General features: G+C 39.9%; 1 pseudogene; it reads right to left on the bottom strand.

The window, feature by feature from the left end:
• Nucleotides 1-381: 381 nt before the first annotated feature.
• On the bottom strand, nucleotides 382-2,678 carry LOC139360834 (tigger transposable element-derived protein 1-like; annotated as a pseudogene).
• Nucleotides 2,679-21,350: the final 18,672 nt, after the last annotated feature.

Raw genomic sequence — 21,350 nt, 5'->3', positions numbered from 1 at the left:
TTGGGGCTAATGAATTTTAAGCCAGTAACTCTGGGCAGAGAGAAGAATGCATATTTTAAAAGTTTTCTTTGAATACTGGTGCCTTTGCTACAAGAACTACAGGAAATTGCTGGTTTTATAAGTTTTAAAAAGTGTTTGAACATTGGCAATTACATATGGTTCAACTATGCTCCACCACAGGAAAAACTAACTCTACTTGCAGAGAAGTATTACAAGAATGGATCTGTTCCTGAGAAAAAGTAAGAATTAATGTGATGGGTCTTGTTCCTGGCCCCAGGTTTTAAATGCTTTATGCATTTCCTTCAAAAAAGTTCAATGTTGGAAAAGGGAGTTACTATTAATAGAATTTTAAATAATTAAATACAGATAATCACCATAAGCTACATACAGGCATACTTCAGAGATATTGCAGGTTTGGTTCCAGACCACCACAATAAAATGAGTATCATAACCAAGCAAGTCACATGAATTTTTCGGTTTCCCAGTGCATATAAAAGTTTTGTTTACACTATTCTGTAGTCTATTATGTGTGAAATAGCCTTATGTCTAAAAAGAAACTACATACCTGAATTTAAAAATACTTTGCTTAAAATGCTAACAATTATCTGAGCCTTCAGCAATTCATAATCTTTGCTGGTGGAGGTTCTTGCCTTGATATTGATGGCTGCTTACTGATCAGGTTGGTGGTTGCTGAATGTTGAGGTAGCTGTGGCAATTTCTTGAAATAAGACAACGGTGAAGTTTGCCACATCAATTGACTTTTCCCTTCATGAAGCATTTCTCTGTAGTACGTGATGCTGTTGAACAGCAATTTACACACAGTAAAACTTCTTTCAAAATTGTACTCAATCCTCTCAAATCCTGCTGCTGCCTTACCAACTAACTTTATATAATCTTATAAATCCTTTGTTATCATTTCAACAAAGTCACAGCATCTTAAACAGGTATATATCCCATGTCAAGAACCACTTCTTTCCTCATCCATACGAAGCAATTCCTCATCAGTTCAAGTTTGATCATAAGACTGCAGCAATTCAGCCACATCTTCAGGCTCCAGGTCTAATTCTAGTTCTCCTGCTACTTCCATCACATCTGCAGTGACTTCCTCCACTGAAGTCTTGAACCCCTCAAAGTCATCCATAAGGGTTGGAATCAACTTCAACTTCTTCCAAACTCCTATTAGTGTTGATATTTTTACCTCCTTCTGTGTCACAAATATTCTTAATAACATCTAGAATGGTGAATCCTTTCCAGAAGGTGTTCAATTTACTTTGCCCAAATCCATTGGAAGAATAGTTAACTATGGCAGGTATAGCCCTACAAGATGTATCTCTTAAATAATAAGTCTTGAAAGTCAAAATGACTCTTTGATCCACAGGCTGCAGAACGGATGCTATATTAGCAGGCACGAAAACGGCATCAATCTCCTCATATATCTCCATCAGAGCTCTTGGGTGACTTGGTACATTGTCAATAAGTAGTAATATTTTGAATGGAATCTTTTTTTGTGTGAGCAGTAGGTCTCAACAGTGAGTTTAAGATATTCAGCAAACCATGTTGTAAATAGATGTGCTGTCACTCAGGTTTTGTTGTTCAATGTATAGAGCACAGGAAGAGCAGACTTAGCATAATTCTTAAGGCTCCCAGGACTTTCAGAATCATCAATGACCATTGGCTTCAACTATAAAGGCATTAGCTGCACTAGCCCTTAATAAGACAGTCAGGCTGTCCTTTGGACCTTTGAGGCCAGACACTGACTTCTCTTCTCTAATTATGAAAGTCCTAGATGGCATCTTCTAATAGAAGGCTGTTTTGTCTACATTGATAATGTGTTGTTTAGAGTAGCCACCTTCATCAATTAGCTAGATCCTCTACAGCAGCTTCTACATCTTGTACTTTCATGTTATGGAGATGACCTCTTTCCTTAAACCTCAGAAACCAACCTCTGCTAGCTTCAAACTTTTCTTCTGCAGTTTCCTCACCTCTCTTGGCCTTCATAATTGAAGACAGTTAGGGACCTTGCTCTGGATTAGGCTTTAGCTTAAGGGAATATAGTGGCTGGTTTGATCTTCTATTCAAACCACTCAAACTTTCTTCATATTAGCAGTAATGCTGTTTCCCTTTTTTATTATTTGTGTGTTCACAGAAGTAAGTCTTTTAATTTCTTTCAATAATTTTTCCTTTGCATTTATAACCTGGCTAACTGATGCAAGAGACCTAGTTTTTGGCCTATCTCGGCTTTCAACATGCCTTCTTCACTAAGCTTAATCATCTCTAACTTTGTATTTAAAGTGAGAGAAGTGTGACTCTTTCTTTCACTTGAACACTTAAAGGCCATTGTAGGGTTATTAATAGGTCTAATTTCAATATTGTTGTCTCTCAGGGAGACATGAGGAAAGGAAGAGAGACAGGAGAATGGCCTGTTGGTAGATCAGTCAGAGCAAACACAACATTTATTGATTAAGTTTGCTGTCTTATACGGGCACTGTTCATGGTGCCCTAAAACAATTAACAATAGTGACATAAAAGGTCACGGATAACAGATCACCCTAAAAGAGATAATAATTATGAAAAAGTCTGAAATATTCTGAGAATTACCAAAATGTGACACAGGGACACAAAGTGAGCAAAAGCTATTGGAAAAATGGTGCCAACAGAGTTGCTTGATGTAGGTTTGCCACAAACCTTCAATTTGTAAAAAAATAAAAATAAAAATAAAATAAATGCAATATCTGCAAAGTGCAATAAAGTGGAGTACAATAAAATGAGATATGCCTGTATTAGTTATAAAAGGATATTAAACTCATGGCTGGGCGTGGTGGCTCACACCTGTAATCCCAGCACTTTGGGAGGCCAAGGCAGGTGGATCACCTGAGGTCAGGAGTTCGAGATCAGCCTAACCAACATGGAGAAACCCCATCTCTACTAAAAATACAAAATTAGCCGGGCGTGGTGGCACATGTCTGTAATCCCAGCTACTCAGGAGGCTGAAGCAGGAAAATTGCTTGAACCCGAGAGGCAGAGGTTGCAGTGAGCCAAGATAGCGCCAATGCACTCCAGCCTGGGCAATAAAAGTGAAACTGTCTCAAAAAAAAAAAAAAAAAAAAAGGATATTAAACTCATAACTAAATTCTGCAGCATTAATTTGGTCATTCTATAATAGATTAAGATGTCTTATAAAATATATATTTTGGCTTTAGAAAATAGTTGAAAATAATATCACGCTACTTTACATTCAAGTGTATCTGCTCAATTTGGCCTATACGTTCCTCACTATAAAATTAATTTTAACAATTTTGACTTTGTATGCCTTTAAATGGGTCATGAACTTTTCAGTTACCCATAGCCCCTACCATTCCCCATTGCTTTATACTAGCCACTTCACATATTTGGTACCTGCGTGACATATGAAGGCATTTGAATGTTAAATTTCTGCTATTCATAATGACACACAAATTATGTAGGAACTATTCACTTGTCAGCCAAGGAAAATATGAAGAGGAGTTTTTCTTTAAACAGCGAGCTCCTCCACTGCATTAAAAATGAATCCAACTTGAAAATAATTTGTTTTGTGCTGAATTTTTTAGAAACACGACATGTATGAAGTTAAATACTTGAAAAAATTATCAAGAAAATAAAGAAATGTGAAAGTGAGAACTGATGTGATGTCAAAAAAACACTCAAAGACAAAAGCATTTAGAAAATAAGTTTCCTTGCAACAAAATACAAGAGAGTCAGACTTCAAAAGGAATGATTTGAAAAACGTGTGCATGTTAAATGGGAAAAAAAGTAAGACTGCCATTAGTCTGCTCATGGTAGAAAAACAGCAACTTGCTAACATGATTATCTGCAAATAATCACATCTGCAAAGGTTGTACCATTTTTTCAGACATCAGCATTGCCAAAGTCAGAGCTAAAGTTGCTATAGCCAGATGAGTCCAGGCATACAGGAAATGTGCAAGATGCCATCCAATGTAAGATCAAAACTAGAGAACTAGATGGGGTGGCCTCATTATTTTTGATTGATTATAGAGTACAAAGTGGTTTTTCCCCCTAACTGCAAAACAGGATCTATACCTGTATTAGTCAATTTTCACACTGCTATAAAGAACTTCCTGAGACTGAGTAATTTATAAAGGAAAGAGGTTTAATTGACACAGTTCCCCATGGCTGGGGAGGCCTCAGGAAACTTACAATCATGTTAGAAGGGGAAGCAGACACGTCTTACATGGCAGCAGGCAAGAAGAAACTACCATTTATAAAACCATCAGATCTCATGAGAATTCACTCACTATCATGAGAACAGCATGGGGGAAACCTCCCCCAAAATCCAATCACTTCCCTCCCTTGACACACGGGGATTGCAATTTGCGATGAGATTTGGGTGGGGACACAGAGCCAAACCATATCAATACCCTTATTCATAAGAGAGGCAGAGTAAAATGTCAGTTTTGCTTCCACAGTAAACAAGGCTTTGGAGTTAGATCAACATGAGTTTGGATCCCAGCTCTGTTGCTAACAAGCTGCTGGTGCTCAACAGTCTTCTTGTTCTCCTCTTCTTCCTGAGCACCACATCTGGACTACATTCCTCAGCCTCCATTGTAGGATCATATTCCTGTGACTGAGTTCTAGAGTAGAAGTGATGCGTGCCATTTCCAGGCCTGGCCCATCAAAATCTGCCATGTGTAATTCTTCATGTTATTTCCCTATCCACTACCTATGAATAAAGGAATCTGAGGACTCAGAGGAGGGTGAAGGCACAAGAGGGAAAGAAGCAACCTTGAATAACTGCACAGAACAAAACTCTATTTCCCCCATTCTCCCTATCCCTGCTAACCTACACGGGATTGAACATGTTCAAGGTAGAAATTTTAAAACCACAGACATATTGCAGCTGTTTGTTACAGCTATTAGTCTACATTCACAAATATACCATGTGACAGCGTTAAAGTTACTAGAACTTCTCTAAACTCAATATCTTCATCAGTAAACTGAGAATAACAGTACACCTAATTGAGGGGATTGGTGTGACATTTAATAAGAAAATGTTTGTACAATACTGAGCACAATGCTTGGCACACAGTGAACAATCAATAAGTATCATCTACTAAAATGGCTCAGTGTGTATTAGCTATTATAATATTAGATGAGTTGGAAAAAAAGAAAATGGAATCATTTCTTTTGCTTGGTAATATATCTCTATACTTGGACACATGGAGAACCCAGTCCCTATATTTAACCAGTGCTAATACCATATATACTGATTAAGTACTCCTTTGAAGATCTGGAGTCCTACAGGGCTGGGATTAATGTTGAGCTGGATAAGTCACCATTACAACAGCTGCTTGAACCACCAGAGTGTACCCAATCGCTCTGCAAATTGAAAACTCTGAGGAACCACTATTAGGCATTATATCCCCAAGCATAACAACTCCCATAAGTTTCAGACCACCATGGAGTCAATAGAAGAACAGCCTACTCAGAGACTGCAACAACTGAAAAAGATCCTGCCTCTGCTGTCATCATCAATTACAGTGTATTAAGGTCCCACAAGGTGCAGTGCTTAATAAATGGCCTTACTTAATATATATGTTAACTAATTACACCTAGAAAATCCCCATCCACCCAAGGAAAGTACTATAATATGCCAGATGGGGAAGACCAGATTTCTCAGTTAGATCCTTCAAATGCCTCCATGTCTCCTCAAGGTAGAATATGAAAGCAAAAAAAGCTTTTTCTTCCCTAAAGTCTGCCCTATTCTAATACCTAAGTCAAGCACCTGTACACCTTGACTCTGGACATAACCACTTTATCACCGGGATCTAAAAATGATTTTCAGAGAATGGAAATCAGGTCAAATTCCTAAAATGGAAGAGTAGAAGGTCAGCCCCCAACCTGAGCCAGTTCTCTTTATCTAGCCTCTCAGGCAATGATAGCTGGGCACTGCAGTTAAAATGCAAAACACAAAGGAAGACCTTTTACTTTAACCAGGTGTCTGCTTATCATAGTGTAGAATACAGGAGAGCATTTTTAAATTGGCAGGCAGGTGGCAGGGTCAGGCTTTTTTGTTTGTTTGTTTGTTTGAAATGAAGTCTTGCTCTGTCACCCAGGCTGGAGTGCAGTGGCACGATCTCGGCTCACTGCAACCTCTGTCTCCCGGGTTCAAGCCATTCTCCTGCCTCAGCCTCCCGAGTAGCTAGGATTATAGGTGCCCGCCACCACGCCCGGCTAATTTTTGTATTTTTAGTAGAGACGAGGTTTCACCATGTTGGCTAGGCTGGTCTCAAACTCCTGACCTCGTGATCCACCTGTCTTGGCCTCCCAAAGTGCTAGGATTACAGGCGTGAGCCACTGTGCCCGGCCCCCCCCCCTTTTTTTTTTTTTTGAGAACTTGATGAAAGTTAAGCATCCTCTCTCAAAACACACACACACACACACACACACACACACACACACACACACACACACAAACAAACTGCATTTCAAATTTATAGACCCTCCCATTGTAACTCTGCAACAGTAGCTTTCATGCTTCAGAGTGCATGAAAAACACCCTGGAGGGCTTCTTAAAGCACAGGCCCCCACAGTTTCTGATTCCATTAGTCTGGGTGAGTTGGGCCTGAGAATTTGTACCTCTAACAGGTTCTGATGATGCTGATGCTGCTATGTCTGGGAACTACTCCCTGAGAGCTGTCACTCTAGGACTTTATGGACCACGTTGAAAGTATCTGCTCCAAGGAGTCCACTTCAGAGCATTTCAAATGCTGGGAACAATATGTCATAGGGCAGAAGACAAAGATCCTAACTCTCAGCAACACTGAGCTCTGATCTGTGACCTTCAGCAAATTCTCACTTATAGCTGATGAAATCCTTCTGGTCTTTTCCTCTGATTCCTGCTTCTCTCCCTACCCCTCAGCCTCCCCCTTTCTTTATTCCTTTCTGTCTCAGGACCTCCATGTTTATGCATCGTTCTCCTTCCCCGTCTGTTTCTGTGTGCATATGTAAATGGGTATCTAGATGCCTGTGCTTACCTCTGTCCCTCTTATTGTCCCCAATCTCTTTCCCTCTGAACACTATAATAGGAAACTATATTTGCATTTACAATTTGTTGTAACTATTCAGTTAAGTTTTATGACTCATATTCTTAATTTTGAAGCAGGTAAATGGGATATTTTATATTTATCTCTAAGGATATAAAATACTAAAGCCTCTTAATATTTTTCCTAGGATAACTCACATCTTGATTAACAGAGGAAAATATTCCCATCTGTTTTTTTTTACACAAGCACTATGTAATAGAACTTTCTGTAATGACAAACATGTTTTGATTCTGCACTGTTCAACTCAGTGGTAGCTACCGGTCACATATGGCTACTGAGCACTTAAAATACAGCTATAATGACTGAGGAACTGAATTTTTTATCTTAAGTAGTTTTAAATTTAAATAGCCACATGTGCCTCGTGGCTACAGTAGTGAACAGGGCCGCTCTATACTGTCTACCTTGAACGTTTATATAAAGTATACATACGGAATGCAGATACCTTTCAAAATCTCTCGAGCTGTGCTAGGTCACCTGAACATCAAAACAGAAAGGCATCCATCACCTAATCCTCTCATGAATCCGATGTTGCATAAACAAGGAGTTAAGTTTTTAACTTAAAAATAATAATAATAATGTAATTGTAAAGAAAGCCATGTCAAACACTGAAGAGATTTTTCTCCCAGTCACCTAGGAGCTGAAACCCTTCTCTCCAGGGAGGAACATAACCATCTGTGTGCATCAGTTGGACCGGAACGGTTTGCTCCACTTGAACAGGGACTGGGAAGCAACAGCACAAACACCCAAATCATTCATTAGTACACACCCAGAATCGCATTGGTCACTAACCCAACATCAAGTCTTGCTGCAGTCTCCAAAGTATCTTAACTCCTGTTTTGGTGATTACTTTGGCTCTCAAGAAATCTCAAAAATTCTACAAATCTCTTCAATCAAAATTACTTTAAACTTACTTTAATTTCAAGGTAAACAGACACATGCCATGTAGCCCCTATTCAAAGCTACTATGAGAAAGTAAGTGAACTGATAGGGTGTAATAATTTCAAAGGGATCATGGAATCACTTTTCAGCCTCCATTTTAAAACTTCTCTCATGGTACAGACTCAGATTCTTCATCAAACATCTTCAAATCTTCCTATCCCTAGGGTTTTGAGCTAAGAAAATATAAAAATTAAGTCTTTTGGAGTGGGGGGATAGAGTCTTGCTCTGTGACCCCGGCTGGAGTGCAATGGCACGATCTCGGCTCAGTGCAACCTCCGCCTCCCGGGTTCAAGCGATTCTCCTGTGTCAGCCTCCTGAGTAGCTGGGATTACAGTAGGCGCCCACCACCATGCCCAGCTAATTTTTGTATTTTTAGTAGAGATGGGGTTTCACCATGTTGGTCAGGCTGGTCTCGAACTCCTGACCTTGTGATCTGCCCGCCTCAGCCTCCCAAAGTGCTGGGATTACAGGCGTGAGCCATCACGCCTGGCCCTAAAAATTAAGTCTTGTTAGAGACTACATCTGCCCGTGAAGACCTTGAAATCTGTGCTATGGAAATGGAAAACAAATCAGATATCACTACCTTTAATTGTCCAAGAATTCTGTCCTCACCAAGGATTCATACCATTGACCGAAGTTCCTTAGGAGAAATCTGAGTTTCCCTAGGGCCTAACATAACATCTGTATTGGTTATAAGGCATTATATTTGTATGGCACTGAAGAACTTATTAATTGCCTTCATTTACACTGACCTCCAATCCTCACCACTTTGGGAAGTGGCTATTACAGCCTCACTTTTACAGATGAGGATATTTAGGATCAGAGGGTCTAATTGATAAGGAAATGATCAATTCAAACAGTTAGACATGTAGGTAGAAAAGAAATCTAAATTGCAGAGAAGTAGGTTTGAGTCACAAGGCTGGAGAATAATATCAAGCTCCCCACTATCTTAAATTTAGTACATAATATGTTTTGAGAAGCAAAATTGCCATTTCACATTGAATTAACCACGTGGAACTTAGCCCAGGCTGTCCCAAGGCAGATTAATAAAAACTGAATTTGTGAGAGTGCCTTTGAACCTTCTTGAAGTACATGTTATCGTATGTGAGGATTTTACAGATGCATTTTGTTTCTGAATCAAGGATTGGCCCATTGTAAGAGCTTGATATAATGACAGGACTCTTTCCCCTGAAACCAGTCAGAAGCCAAAAACCCCATAAATGTTTACCATAATAAATCACCTTAATATATCTCACTTTGCTAAGTTATTATCCAATTAGTATAATGTAGGCCAAGTCTGTGGTAGGAGCTATCTGAACTCAGTGTAAACCTATTAAAGAAATTTACTTACCCCTGAATTGACCTGTTTTGAACACTGAGACATATTTTCAGGGACAGATTAAGAAACAGATTCTAGCCTGAATATAGAAGACTTTTTTCCTTTAAATAAAATCTATATGTGGAGCATAGAACTTTTACAGCCTTTATTTGAAGTTCCAACATGAAGTGATATTCTGTTGAACACTTTTCGGGTAGCTATGGCAACAATGATTATCACCACATACCACCAACCAAAATACCACCTGCATCTACGTCTATTCTAAACCCTTAATTAACAAGAAAAGCCCAGTTCAAATTCCCAGTTGGTAAATTTGGCAGAAAACTTTTTTTAAAAATGTTGGGAAATCTATTTAGCTTTGGCTTCTGTGTTTGCTTCATGGAGTTTTGTTGTTGTTGTTATCTTTCAGAACAACTTCAGTCTGACTCGTCCTGCTCACACCTGAACCACCCACATACATTGTTAAGTTTCTGGAGAAATAGTGGTTTCAGCATTTCCTTTTCTAAGGAGTTAATCAGTAATAAGATCTCCAGGGCCCCCCACCCAAAATACTCCTTTCAAACAATTATCCATGTACATGAGAATTCCAGACTTGTTTTTAGGTTCTCTGTAGGAAGGAGGGGTGATAGAAGGAAGGGAAACAGAAACAGGAGGTAAAGACTGAAGAGAAAGGAAGCTAGAAAAGGAAAACATAGAAGGAAAATGAGTGAAGAAAAGAAGGAAAATGAGCCCAGGATCAAAAAAGAAGAGAACAATTTATTTAAATCTGTGAGGAAGAAGGAAAAGGGGAAAATATGCAGAATCCATGGAAAGCAGAAACAGACTTCATACAGGCTTAGAATGGAAGATTCTGCAATTGACTAATTGCAGGAACTGACTCCAGTTCTTCACTCCTCCCTATTTCCATGCCCTCTACCTTGTAACTTCGAAATGACCACCCACTCCAACTTTGGACTCAGTCACGAACTTGCTTTGGCCAATGGGATATTAGCAAATGTGACGCAACCAGATGCTTAACAAGTGGCTTGTGAGAGTAGCCTTGCTTGCTCCTGCCCTTTACCACTGCTATGTGAACATTCCTGGAGAATGAAAGACACATTCTGAGCTGAGCTGAGGTGCTTCTATCTTCCCAGCCAACACCATCTCAGATCAGCTGACAGCTAGCATACCCAGAGATATCTCAGCCCAGCCAGTATCAAGAAAGTTGCCTAGGTCAACTAGCAGCTGACTGTAGACACAGCAGTGAGCCCTGCCCAGATCAGCTAAATAAATGCACATTGTTGTAAGCCACCTAGGAGGTTTGCAACGCAGCATTACTGTGGCAATACATAACCAATATAAGTATGTACCCTGATAATCAAGGACCTCATTCTATCCCCATTATATTAATGATTTCTACCATGTAATCTTGTAAATAAGTATCAAATCTCCATAGGAAAATAGAATGTAGAATAATCTTAAAATAAATACAGTCAATGCAAATTTTTGGACATGATAGGTGTTATTAACCAACAAAGTAAAACACAGGATATTCCCCAAGGTAAGGTCATTGAGATTCTACAACCACAGAAAACTTGGAAAAAAGCCAGCCAATCCTATTTTAGGATAAATTACATTTAGGTAATTACAAGGACACAGCAGACTTTGTCCATAGTCACTAACACTGCACCAACTAATGGACTAAAAAGTTTGCAAATTCTCAGGTGCCCTATTAATTGCAGCTGAAGGGCTATAACAATAAAAGCAGTTTTCTCCAGTTGTGGGCCTGAGGGTAAACAGGGTAGGTGATCCCTGATGAATCTGTGCTGCCAACTGCAAGAACAGAGGGTAACAGCTGCTATCAACACCACACTCCCTAGCTTACCATAAAAATAACAAATGAATTGTCACTTCAACAACAACAACAAAAAACCTTGAACACATATGTGGAAGAGCACTGCATTCACCTTCTGCAAACTGTACTACACAAAGAAAAACATGACTGGGAAGTGGACAACACAAGCAATTAGAGTAGAAAGGGTTTTTTGCCTGTAAAGCTGACTTATATTTTCTCTCCAATGAGAAGTGCTCAGGGGGAATTTTTAGAGGGTCACTGGCAAAGGGATACCTGTGTACTAAGTGAATGAGACAATATTCTCTGAATTTCAAATCATATGTTTAATCAAAGACCCTGTTAGGTATGCGGCTGAGTAAACAGAGTAGTAACATATTGAAATAACAAAAAAATGATTTTTAATTGACTTCAGTAATAAGGGAACAGTGGCATGAACAATCTCTGAATTATTTTATTATGACCTTGGGGAGGCATTTTTTGATTGACAATAACTTGAAAGGAGAGAAAGAAACACCTTGGCAGAATCTGAAGGATTTCTATTTTGTATTCTGATTGTTATCCAACTCATGTGTGGTACCCATGGCATGGCAAAAATTGCCAGTCTGTCTCCTCAGCAACTGGAACCCCACTCTGTCTCACACCTTCTTTGGGTAGATGGTAGAGCAAGGGTAAGAAAACTGTTGGGTTTACAAGGCCTCTTCTAATGTGTGAGGGGTAAGAAGACAGCTGACTCTTGTTCATTGAATCTTTTTCTTCTTTCCCGTTTTTAATTATTTCCTGATGCCAGGATGATAGTTCAGAGGAGATGAGGAAATCAGAGGAATCCAGTGAAAAGCAATGATGCTTCAAACCCCTTGAGATTTGTTCATCCATCCATCCATCCAACAAACTGAATTCAAATATTGGATGCCTACTATGTGCCTGCTGTGTGTTAAGCACTGTGGAAATACTGATGCACAAAGAGAAACAGCAAGAGAGAGATATAAGAGATATGAGAGATATATATAAGTCCTTACAATACAGCACTAATGTGCCAAAGTGGAGAGTGTAGGAGTGCCCTGGTAGCCTTGGGAAGGACTGACCAAATATACCTGAGGAGTGGAGCTGGGGAGGCATCATGGAGGAAAAGAAGCTGGGATCCTTCTTAGAGAGTCCACAACAAAATCAGCCAGACAATGGAAAGTTTACTTCACAATGCTATTTTAAGTGGGTCTTGTCTCAGAAGTCCAACCAACCCTTATCATCCTTGAGCTTCCATTAATAGACTCTAAAATCTCAAATTCTAAAGTTTAGGAATACATGTGCTATACGTGTAATAGATGTATGTGAATTTATACAAAAGTCTGAATGCCTTAGCATGAAAATTTGCTACTATTACATGGGCCTGGAATATTTGTGGAACATCTTATTAGATTCCAGAAACTGCACTAGGCAGACTGTCTTATTTGTTTAAAAGTGGGGCAAAGGCTTGGTTATAGTTCCTTCAATGCATGTGAAATCTCTGAGATTTATACCAATAGATTTGGCAGACTTTCCGTATCTACTTGCACAATGAAATGTACTTTGGATTTAGGTTTTTCTCTCTAAAAATAAGATACTGTTTTAATTTGAAAAGTGTATATTAGTAAAGAAAACAAAATATGTTTTTTTCCACTAAAATTGTCACTTTAAGAATGTTATGTTATACTGAGATATCTAATCAGAAAGACTTTTAATCCAAGTATTTTGTTTTCCCCGTATGAATAAATTTTACTTTTTGTCCTTGAGAAGAAAGGCCAAGAAAACTTACCACTGATTAAGGAGAGGGGACTCAAATAGATTGCATTTTCTTAAATGAGTCCCTTGGATTTATGGGCTGGTTCCATTACAGAGCCAAGGAAGTACATTGTGTCATTATCACCTGACTTCTGTTTCTTCACTTTGTAGAGAGTAAATTCAAAGATGACTACTGAAAAGAAGCCAATGAAACAATTTCAAAAGTATTTCGAAAATTTACTCTGGATTGTAAACAGATATAAGCCAACAAAAAATTAAAAGGCCATGCTTTGCAGTCTGGAGACCATAATTTACACTGTTTATAAGATTTTTCTGCTTCCAAAGTTCAAAAGGAAGAGTAGTCAATTTATGAACCTCATTTAATCCTTTGAATAATCCCATGAAATAGGAATTATCACTATTTTACAAGTGAGGAGAATGAGGCTCAGAAAGGTTTAAGAGAAGGTTGTGAGTGAAGCAGCCAAGACTGAACTGTAGGACTGATAGACTTCAAAAGCCATTGTTTTACCATTAAAACACATTACCTGTTGATATAGTTTGGTTGTCTGTCCCCTCCAAATCTCATGCTGAAATCTAATCCCCAATGTTGGAGGTGAGGCCTACTGGGAAGTGATTGGATCATGGGGATTGATATGGTTTGGCTGTTCCCCATCCAAATCTCATCTTTAACTGTAGTTCCTATAATGCCCTACATGTTGTGGGAGAGATCCGCTGAGAGGTAATTGAATCATGTGGGGTGGGTTTTCCTGTGCTGTTCTCGTGATAGCGAGTAAGTCTCAGGAGATTTGATGGTTTTATAAAGGAGAGTTGCCCTGCACATGCTCTCTTGCCTGCTGCCATGTAAGACATGCCTTTGTTGCTCCTTTGCCTTCTGCCATGATTTTGAGGCCTCCTGAGGCATGTGGAACTGTGAATCCATCAAACCTCTTTCCTTTATAAATTACCCAGTCTTGGGTATGTCCTTCTAGCAGCATGAGAATGGACTAATATAGGGTTGAATCCCTCATAGATGGCTTAGCACCATCCCATGGTACTGAGTGCATTCTCTCTATTAAGTTCACACAAGATCTGGTTGTTTAAAAGAGTGTGGCACTTCCTCTTCTCTCTCTCTTGCCCCCACTCTTGCCATGTTACATGCTGGCTCCTCCTTGCCTTCTGCCATGATTGTAGGCTCCCTAAAACCCTCACTAGAAGCAGATGCTAGCACCATGCTTCTTGTAGTATCTAAAGAACCATGAACGAATTAAACATATTTTCTTTATAAATTACCCAACCTCAGGTATTTCCTTATAGCAATGCAAGAATGGCCTAACACACCTGTGATTAAACCCTTTTCTGTTTGATTTGACTATTAAAATACTATATTCTGTTGATGCTATGGAACTAGCTAAAAGACTGCTGAATCTGGAGTTCGGTAAAACTAACAAATGACGGATTTATTAAGTAACTTCACTACTATTTGAGGAGATAATAATACCAACCATAAGAGGAAAAAAAAAGGAGCAAGCTCATCCTCTCCTTGGATTCAAGTGTCAAGACAGGGAAGGATAAAATATTAAACCAAAATGAGAAGACAAAACAAAAGAAAACAGATTTTGGATGACTGGAGAAAACTTAATTACAGATACATATGGCCCTTTAAGACAAGGCACCAGTTAAATCTTTTGTTTCATTTTGTTTCCTCTTTCTCCCAGAAAGGATGTTTGGGCCAGAAATATAATACTTTTATACTTTTAAGCACTTTACAGTATGTTTTCATATAGATTACTGCATTTGATCTTCACAACTACTCTATGAAGTGAGATTTATCAATGTTCCCATTTGATGTATGGGGACACTGAGTTCAGAGCAGCTAAGCAACTTGCTGAAGCATGTAAACTGTGCTTGACACAGGACTCAATGCCAAGTTTTCTAATCCGAAGCCTTTCTTTCAGACAAAACACTGCTTCTCCTTCCTGCTTTGAGCCAAAGAGAAACAACATAAAAAAGAGATGAGAAACAAAGAAAATCATATAACTTCTAAGACAAATTACACATAAGCTGAGGTCAGCTCATGTCCAAAAGCATTTGACATTAAATTAGCATTCAAGATAATTTCTAAATGTAAGTCTTCTATCAGAGTCTATGTATACGATCATAGTTTAAAAAATAAGGTATTTGGGGGTTAAAAATCAAATGGGAAAAATATTTCATTTCATCTTATAATACACCTAATACTTTAAACTCCATTTTCTGCTTCCACATTGTTTGGTATTTGATTTAATAAACTATTAAGCCTGTAGCAGATTCTCAGTAAATGTGTCCACTGAGAATTTTTAGCATGAAAAGGCCCGCATATGAATTTTATTACTATATTTAGGCAAACATGAATCTATACTATCAAATTTTGATGATTCATTTTAAAATGGTGGAATATTGGTTCAGCCTTTACAGACTGAACCAATATTTATCTTGCATACGTTGATTGATGTCTCATGTTTCCCTAGAATGTATTAAAAACAAACTATGCTCTCATCACCTTGGACACAGGTCACCAGGACCTCCTGAGGTTGTGTCACAGGCAAGCGTCCTCAACCTTGGCAAAATAAACATTCTAAATTAACTGAGACCTGTCTCAGATTTTCTGGTTTCACATTTCAGTAACCATGGAGGGATTCTGAGTGGAGATGCCCCTGACCTTTGACCCATCACTGCTTGGTACTGACATGAGCTAAGGTTATGGCTGAAACCAACAGGACAACTTGCTGAGGTCTGAGAGCAGTCCCTCCAGAGAATCCCTCATCTCCAAAAATCTGGTCAAGATATAAAGTTTATTTTGCTGTACAACTCCTCTTTTTTTGAGTGGTACTTGCTTCCAACAAGGAAGGCAAGACTTCCTGTTTCCATGACTATGGAAGACAAGTAAGTCCTTTATGGAGTTTGAGCTCACTTTCAATAGTGAAGATGAGGTTTTTTTTTTGTTGTTTTTTTTTCCTGCTTCTGGGTTGGTAGAGAGCAGTCTACAGCCTAAGATCCATCCCTAGGTAAGTAACTGAATTTGTAGCAGGACAAGCGGCAGACAAAACTCTTCAGACATCGAGTTAAAGAAGGAAGGGGTTTATTAGGCCGGGGGCATGGGCAAGACTTCAGTCTCAAGGGCCAAGCTCCCCGAGTAAGCAACTTCTGTCCCTTTTAAGGGCTCACAACTCTAAGGGGGTGCATGTGAGAGGGTCCTGATTGATTGAGCAAGCAGGGGGTAGGTGACTGGGGGCTGTGTGCACCGGTAATTAGATTGGAACAAAACAAGATAGGGATTTTCACAGTGCATTTGTATACAATGTCTGTAATCTATAGATAACAGAACCAATTAGGTCAGGGGTCGATCTTTTTTTTTTTTTTTTTTTTTTTTTTTTTTTTTTTTTTGAGACGAGTCTCGCTCTGTCGCCCAGGCTGGAGTGCAGTGGCCAGATCTCAGCTCACTGCAAGCTCCGCCTCCCGGGTTCACGCCAGTCTCCTGCCTCAGCCTCCCGAGTAGCTGGGACTACAGGCGCCCGCCATCTTGCCCGGCTAGTAGGGACGGGGTTTCACCGTGTTAGCCAGGATGGTCTCGATCTCCTGACCTCGTGATCCACCCGCCTCGGCCTCCCAAAGTGCTGGGATTACAGGCTTGAGCCACCGTGCCCGGCCAGGGGGGTCGATCTTTAACTACCAGGCCCAGGGTGCGGTGCCGGGCTGTCTGCCTGTGGATTTCATTTCTGCCTTTTAGTTTTTACTTCTTCTTTCTTTGGGGCCGAAATTGGGCATAAGACAATATGAGGGGTGGTCTCCTCCCTTATTCCCCTCTTTTGAGACTCTCACTCATTTTATTAGTGGAAGTTCTCACTTTTATTTTTACTACTGATATCTTCTTGCAAGACAGATCAATAGTGACTTATGTAGTACATTTGTGCTGAGGCATTTTGGTGAACTAAGGTAGCAATGAAGCTTTTTATCATTTGAAGAAGTACAGGTATCAAATAAGGGAGCAGTAGGCAGGTTCCTATTATTATTATAACTCCTATTATAAAAGTTTTAAATCCTCCTAGTGCTGGGAACCATTTTCCGAACATGGCCCCAGGATCAAATCCATGCCACACTTGCATGGGCACATGTGCCAGTTTTGTCATATCTCTAACCATGTCGTAAACTACTTGCCCTTGATTATCTATGTGTAGGCAGCAATTAGTAAGGTTAAATTTCCTGCAGATCTCTCCTTCAGCTGCTAGCAAGTAGTTGAGAGCTAATCTATTTTGATAGATAGCATTTCTCATCAGAGTTTCTTGCCAGGCCAGAATAGTCAAGGCTCTGCTGGTTTTATTAGTGATTATTTCTAAGACAGCTTGTACGGTATGATTCGGTTGATCATGTAAATGGGGATCCGGCATCCCCACGAGCCATCTTGTGCCTAAGTAGCAGGCCTATAATATTGTATGATTCTCTCAGGGGGCCATTTATCTTTTTTTTTTTTTCTCTCTAATTTCTTACAGCTATGCTTCTCTTTTCATGGGAAGCATAGACAGGGAAGCCCAGGAGTTTGCCCATTTTTATGGGCAGTAGGAAGAAAGATGGTTTAATAGTGCCAATAACACAACTACCTGCCCACTGGTCAGGTAATTTGGCATAAGCTCTATGCCCACATATCCAATACAATTCAGTGGGGGCTGTCCAGTCCTGGTGGGACTCCGGGTGTGTCCACATGGTTTGCAACTTTGGGAATTTGCTAAATGGATTCCTCTCTATTTGATTTGAACTCCACCAAGTGACTGTTTTTGTGGTACCATTATACAGTTTCTGTTCCAGATAACTAAGTCATCCTACAAGGTCAGTGAATTCTTTTCCTTCTCTAGCTATGCAATATTGCCCAATAATTGAGGCTTTTAGGACCCAGAAATTATCAGGGTGATTCTTTTGAGCTGGGAATTCATCAGGAACTGGGTCTGTAGGCACTAATTCTTGGGCTTCCCATGGCCATTGATCTCCCATTACAGTTCCTCCACATATATAACATGAAGTGACATTGAGAGACTGGGCTACATGCTCGGCTAATTGCAAAAACAAATTTCTTGTTTTTCCTGGAGCTTCTGGTACTGGTACAATTAGCTCATCACAGAAAGTTTGAAACACTGGTTCAGGAGAGCGTTTGTAAACTTCTCCTCGAACCAAGATATTTGCTCGAGGATCCAGTCTGGTCCCATCAATTCCTAAGGTCACACACTCCTCTTCTTTCCAGCAAGGATCAAGGGATTGGTTATTACTAGCTCTAAGCGGTTACACTGTCCCTTAGTACAGGAAGGGCCATATTTTCCTTTCTGAAGGTGGACTGGATCCTTTTCATCATTTTTTTTTCTTTTATCCAAGTGGCCTAAATGACACAAGACCAATATTTACATTTATTTCCACACAGTCCCAATTTATGACAGATGTACTTATTTTCTGCCATATAGCCTCTTTTCTAATTAAGAGAACCACACCTTATTCCTAACATTACTATTAATGACAGCACAGGCATCAAATTTTAAGGTGACTTGTTTGGGCACCCTTTTTTTTTTTCTTTTTCTGTTTTGGCTAACATTTTACTCATATCATTTATGAGCTCCCAGTCCTTAATCTTATTTTAAGAACTGTGGTCATGGAAGGCTCAGATGGGTCATAACACACATCAGGTTAGTCATTTCCTGGGCTACGTACCTTGTATAGAATAACATTATACAAACAAGTTCTTCTTAGAGTTCCAGTATACTGATAATAACTGTAAAATAATAGGACCTTTTGTCCTATTATTATTTGTCCTATTTGTCCTAAAATAATAGCAACCTTTTGTCCTATCTCAGTGACTTGATGTATACACTGGGAACAGTCCTCAGTCTGAAGAAAGTCAGTTGAAGTCCTTACTGTACAAGTCCAAATTTTAAGGAAAATAAGTCCCGCAATGAGTTTCCTCATGCTTCAGCTGTGCGTGGACCAGTCAGCTTCTGGGTGTGACTGGAGCAGGGCTTGTCATCTTCTTCAGAGTCACTCTGCAGGGGTTGGCAAAGCTGCTCCCGTTCATGTACCACTTACAGTCTACTAATGTTTAAGGATGGTCTCGGAGGTTGGGCCTGCTAGAATAAGCTGAATCCAACAGCTCTACACAGTTATGTTCAGCTGGGCTCTCTGATACGGGGAAGAAGGTGGTGGGGTTTAGGGTTTTGCAAGCTTCAATGGTTATGTGAGGATTTTCACATAGCAACCTTTGGTACTTGGTTTATCTAGCATTTGTTAACCAATGATGTCCTTTGGTATTTATTAAAGTTACCACAGCATGGGGGGGCCTTTATATTCAGGTTTTGCCTAAGGGTTAGTTTATCTGCTTCTTGTGCTAATAGGGCCATTGCTGCTAGGGCCCTTAGACCTGGGAGCCAGCCTTTGGAAACTCTGTCTAGTTGTTTTGAGAGATAGGCCACAGGCCTTGGCCAGGCCCCACAGTCTGGGTGAAAACTCCAACTGCCATTTTTTCTCTTTCTGACACATAGAGTGTAAAGAGTTTTATCAGGTCAGGTAGCCTCAGGGCTGGGGCTGACATTAGTTTTTCTTTTAACTCATGAAAAGCTCATTGTTGTTGGTTGTAATAGATGTAGTTTATCTAATCTACATTTTTATTAACTGTCACCTACTAAAATATTGACTCAAATCCTGCAGCTATTTGATTTCAAGCTTTAAATTGATCTGGTATTCCTCGTGGGACTCCAGTTGCGCCTAAATAGACATAAGAGTCGAAAGACCCATAAGGGGCTTCTCTCGCTTTATGATGTCTTATTATTTTTTTTTTCCTTCTGGTTGATGAAATGCCAAGGTTAAAGGGATAGCCAATTGGACTAAAGTACAAGTGCCACTCCAGTTATTCAGCAGAGTGCCCAGTAAAGGTCCACCACAATACCACCACACATCCGCTCATGGATGAACAAGGGCTGACTGATTGATAAACTCTTAAAAATTTTTAAGCTCACTGCATCCTCTCAGGTCTCCAAGGAATGCTAAGTTTCCTCCCTGCCATGAGAGACACAAAGTGAACTTAGTGTTGGGAGATGGAAGCTGGATGGCCCTTGGGGGCTGACCCGCAGGGACTTTGGGATATAGCAGAGACAGCCTGGCATGACTTATAACACCAGGCTATAGAATCCTGGAAAGGAGCTATCATGCAGCCTACACCTGGTCAACTGGAGGACCACCTTAGTGGACGGGGCACAATCTGGGCCTCTGGCCTGCCATGTGCACAAGCATAACAATTGCTTTTGTTTAATGTACAGATGGAATATTTGATCCGTTTTAACCAGGCATTTGCACCTTGGTATCCTGTCTTAATTGCTAAAGTTTGTTTTAAGTCTTTAACTTCTATGATCCTCTAGTAAAATGAATGTATGGTTTTAGGGAAATTACAAAACCAGTTGGGGCAGTCCATCCTTGCTCTTTAGTGGTCCACAGAACATTCGACCAACTACAGCATGAAAGATCTACTTGGGGGGGCAAGACTCCTGGTTGGCACTGGGGTCTTTATCGAAATCTCTCTGGATCAAATGGTCCTAGTTTACCCATACTTGCTCTTCAGTGGTCCACAGAACGTTGGACCAACTATGGCATGAATGCTCTACATCGGGGGGCAACACTCCTGGTTGGCCCTGGGGTCTTTATCGAAATCTCCCCGGATTAAATGGTCCTAGTTTACTAATGCCCAGTCTGAGGAGAGTCAGGAGGGACAGAAGTACTTTTCTGAAGTAGAAAGCTGTCTTTGACTTGGCAAGTCCTCACAGGGTATAACAAGGCAAGCATTAAATGCAATAGTTTGAGGCGAAATTGACTTGGTTATATCAATAACTAGATGGTCAGCAATAGAACGAGGACAGAAGAAAGAGTAATTGAATAGATTGAAAGAGTTAAATTTTTCCTAGCTTTAGTTTGGTAGGGTGTTCCCCTGGGACTATGGCCCACGACTCTGGAGGGGGTGGCGCTTTCTTGACTCAGGTGTGATGAGTCCATCCTTTTTTGCTGTATGAACAACAGTCTTGGTGGTTAGAGCACAAGGTAGGGTCCCTTCCCAGGCTGGCTCAAGTTTTTCTTCTTTCCACCTTTCTATGAGAACATGATCTTCAGGCTGGTGCTGGTTTACCGGAAATTCTAGGGGTGGTACATGTGCTAAAAGACTTTTAGGTTTTTTGTTTATTTGCTTGTTTGTTTGTTTGTTTTTGCGAGAAAGGAAAGTGGAAGATAAACCAAGTATATAATTTTTTAAAAATTGACCTTTTGTTTTAAATGTGGGGACCTTGGCAGTGGACTTTATAGTCCTTAGTGCCTTTTTACCGAGAAATTT

The sequence above is a fragment of the Macaca nemestrina genome, chromosome X (assembly GCF_043159975.1).
Source record: "Macaca nemestrina isolate mMacNem1 chromosome X, mMacNem.hap1, whole genome shotgun sequence".
In the NCBI taxonomy this organism is placed as follows: Eukaryota; Metazoa; Chordata; class Mammalia; order Primates; family Cercopithecidae; genus Macaca; species Macaca nemestrina.
The sequence above is the reverse complement of the archived record's forward strand: the minus strand, read 5'-3'. Positions and strand labels throughout refer to the sequence as shown.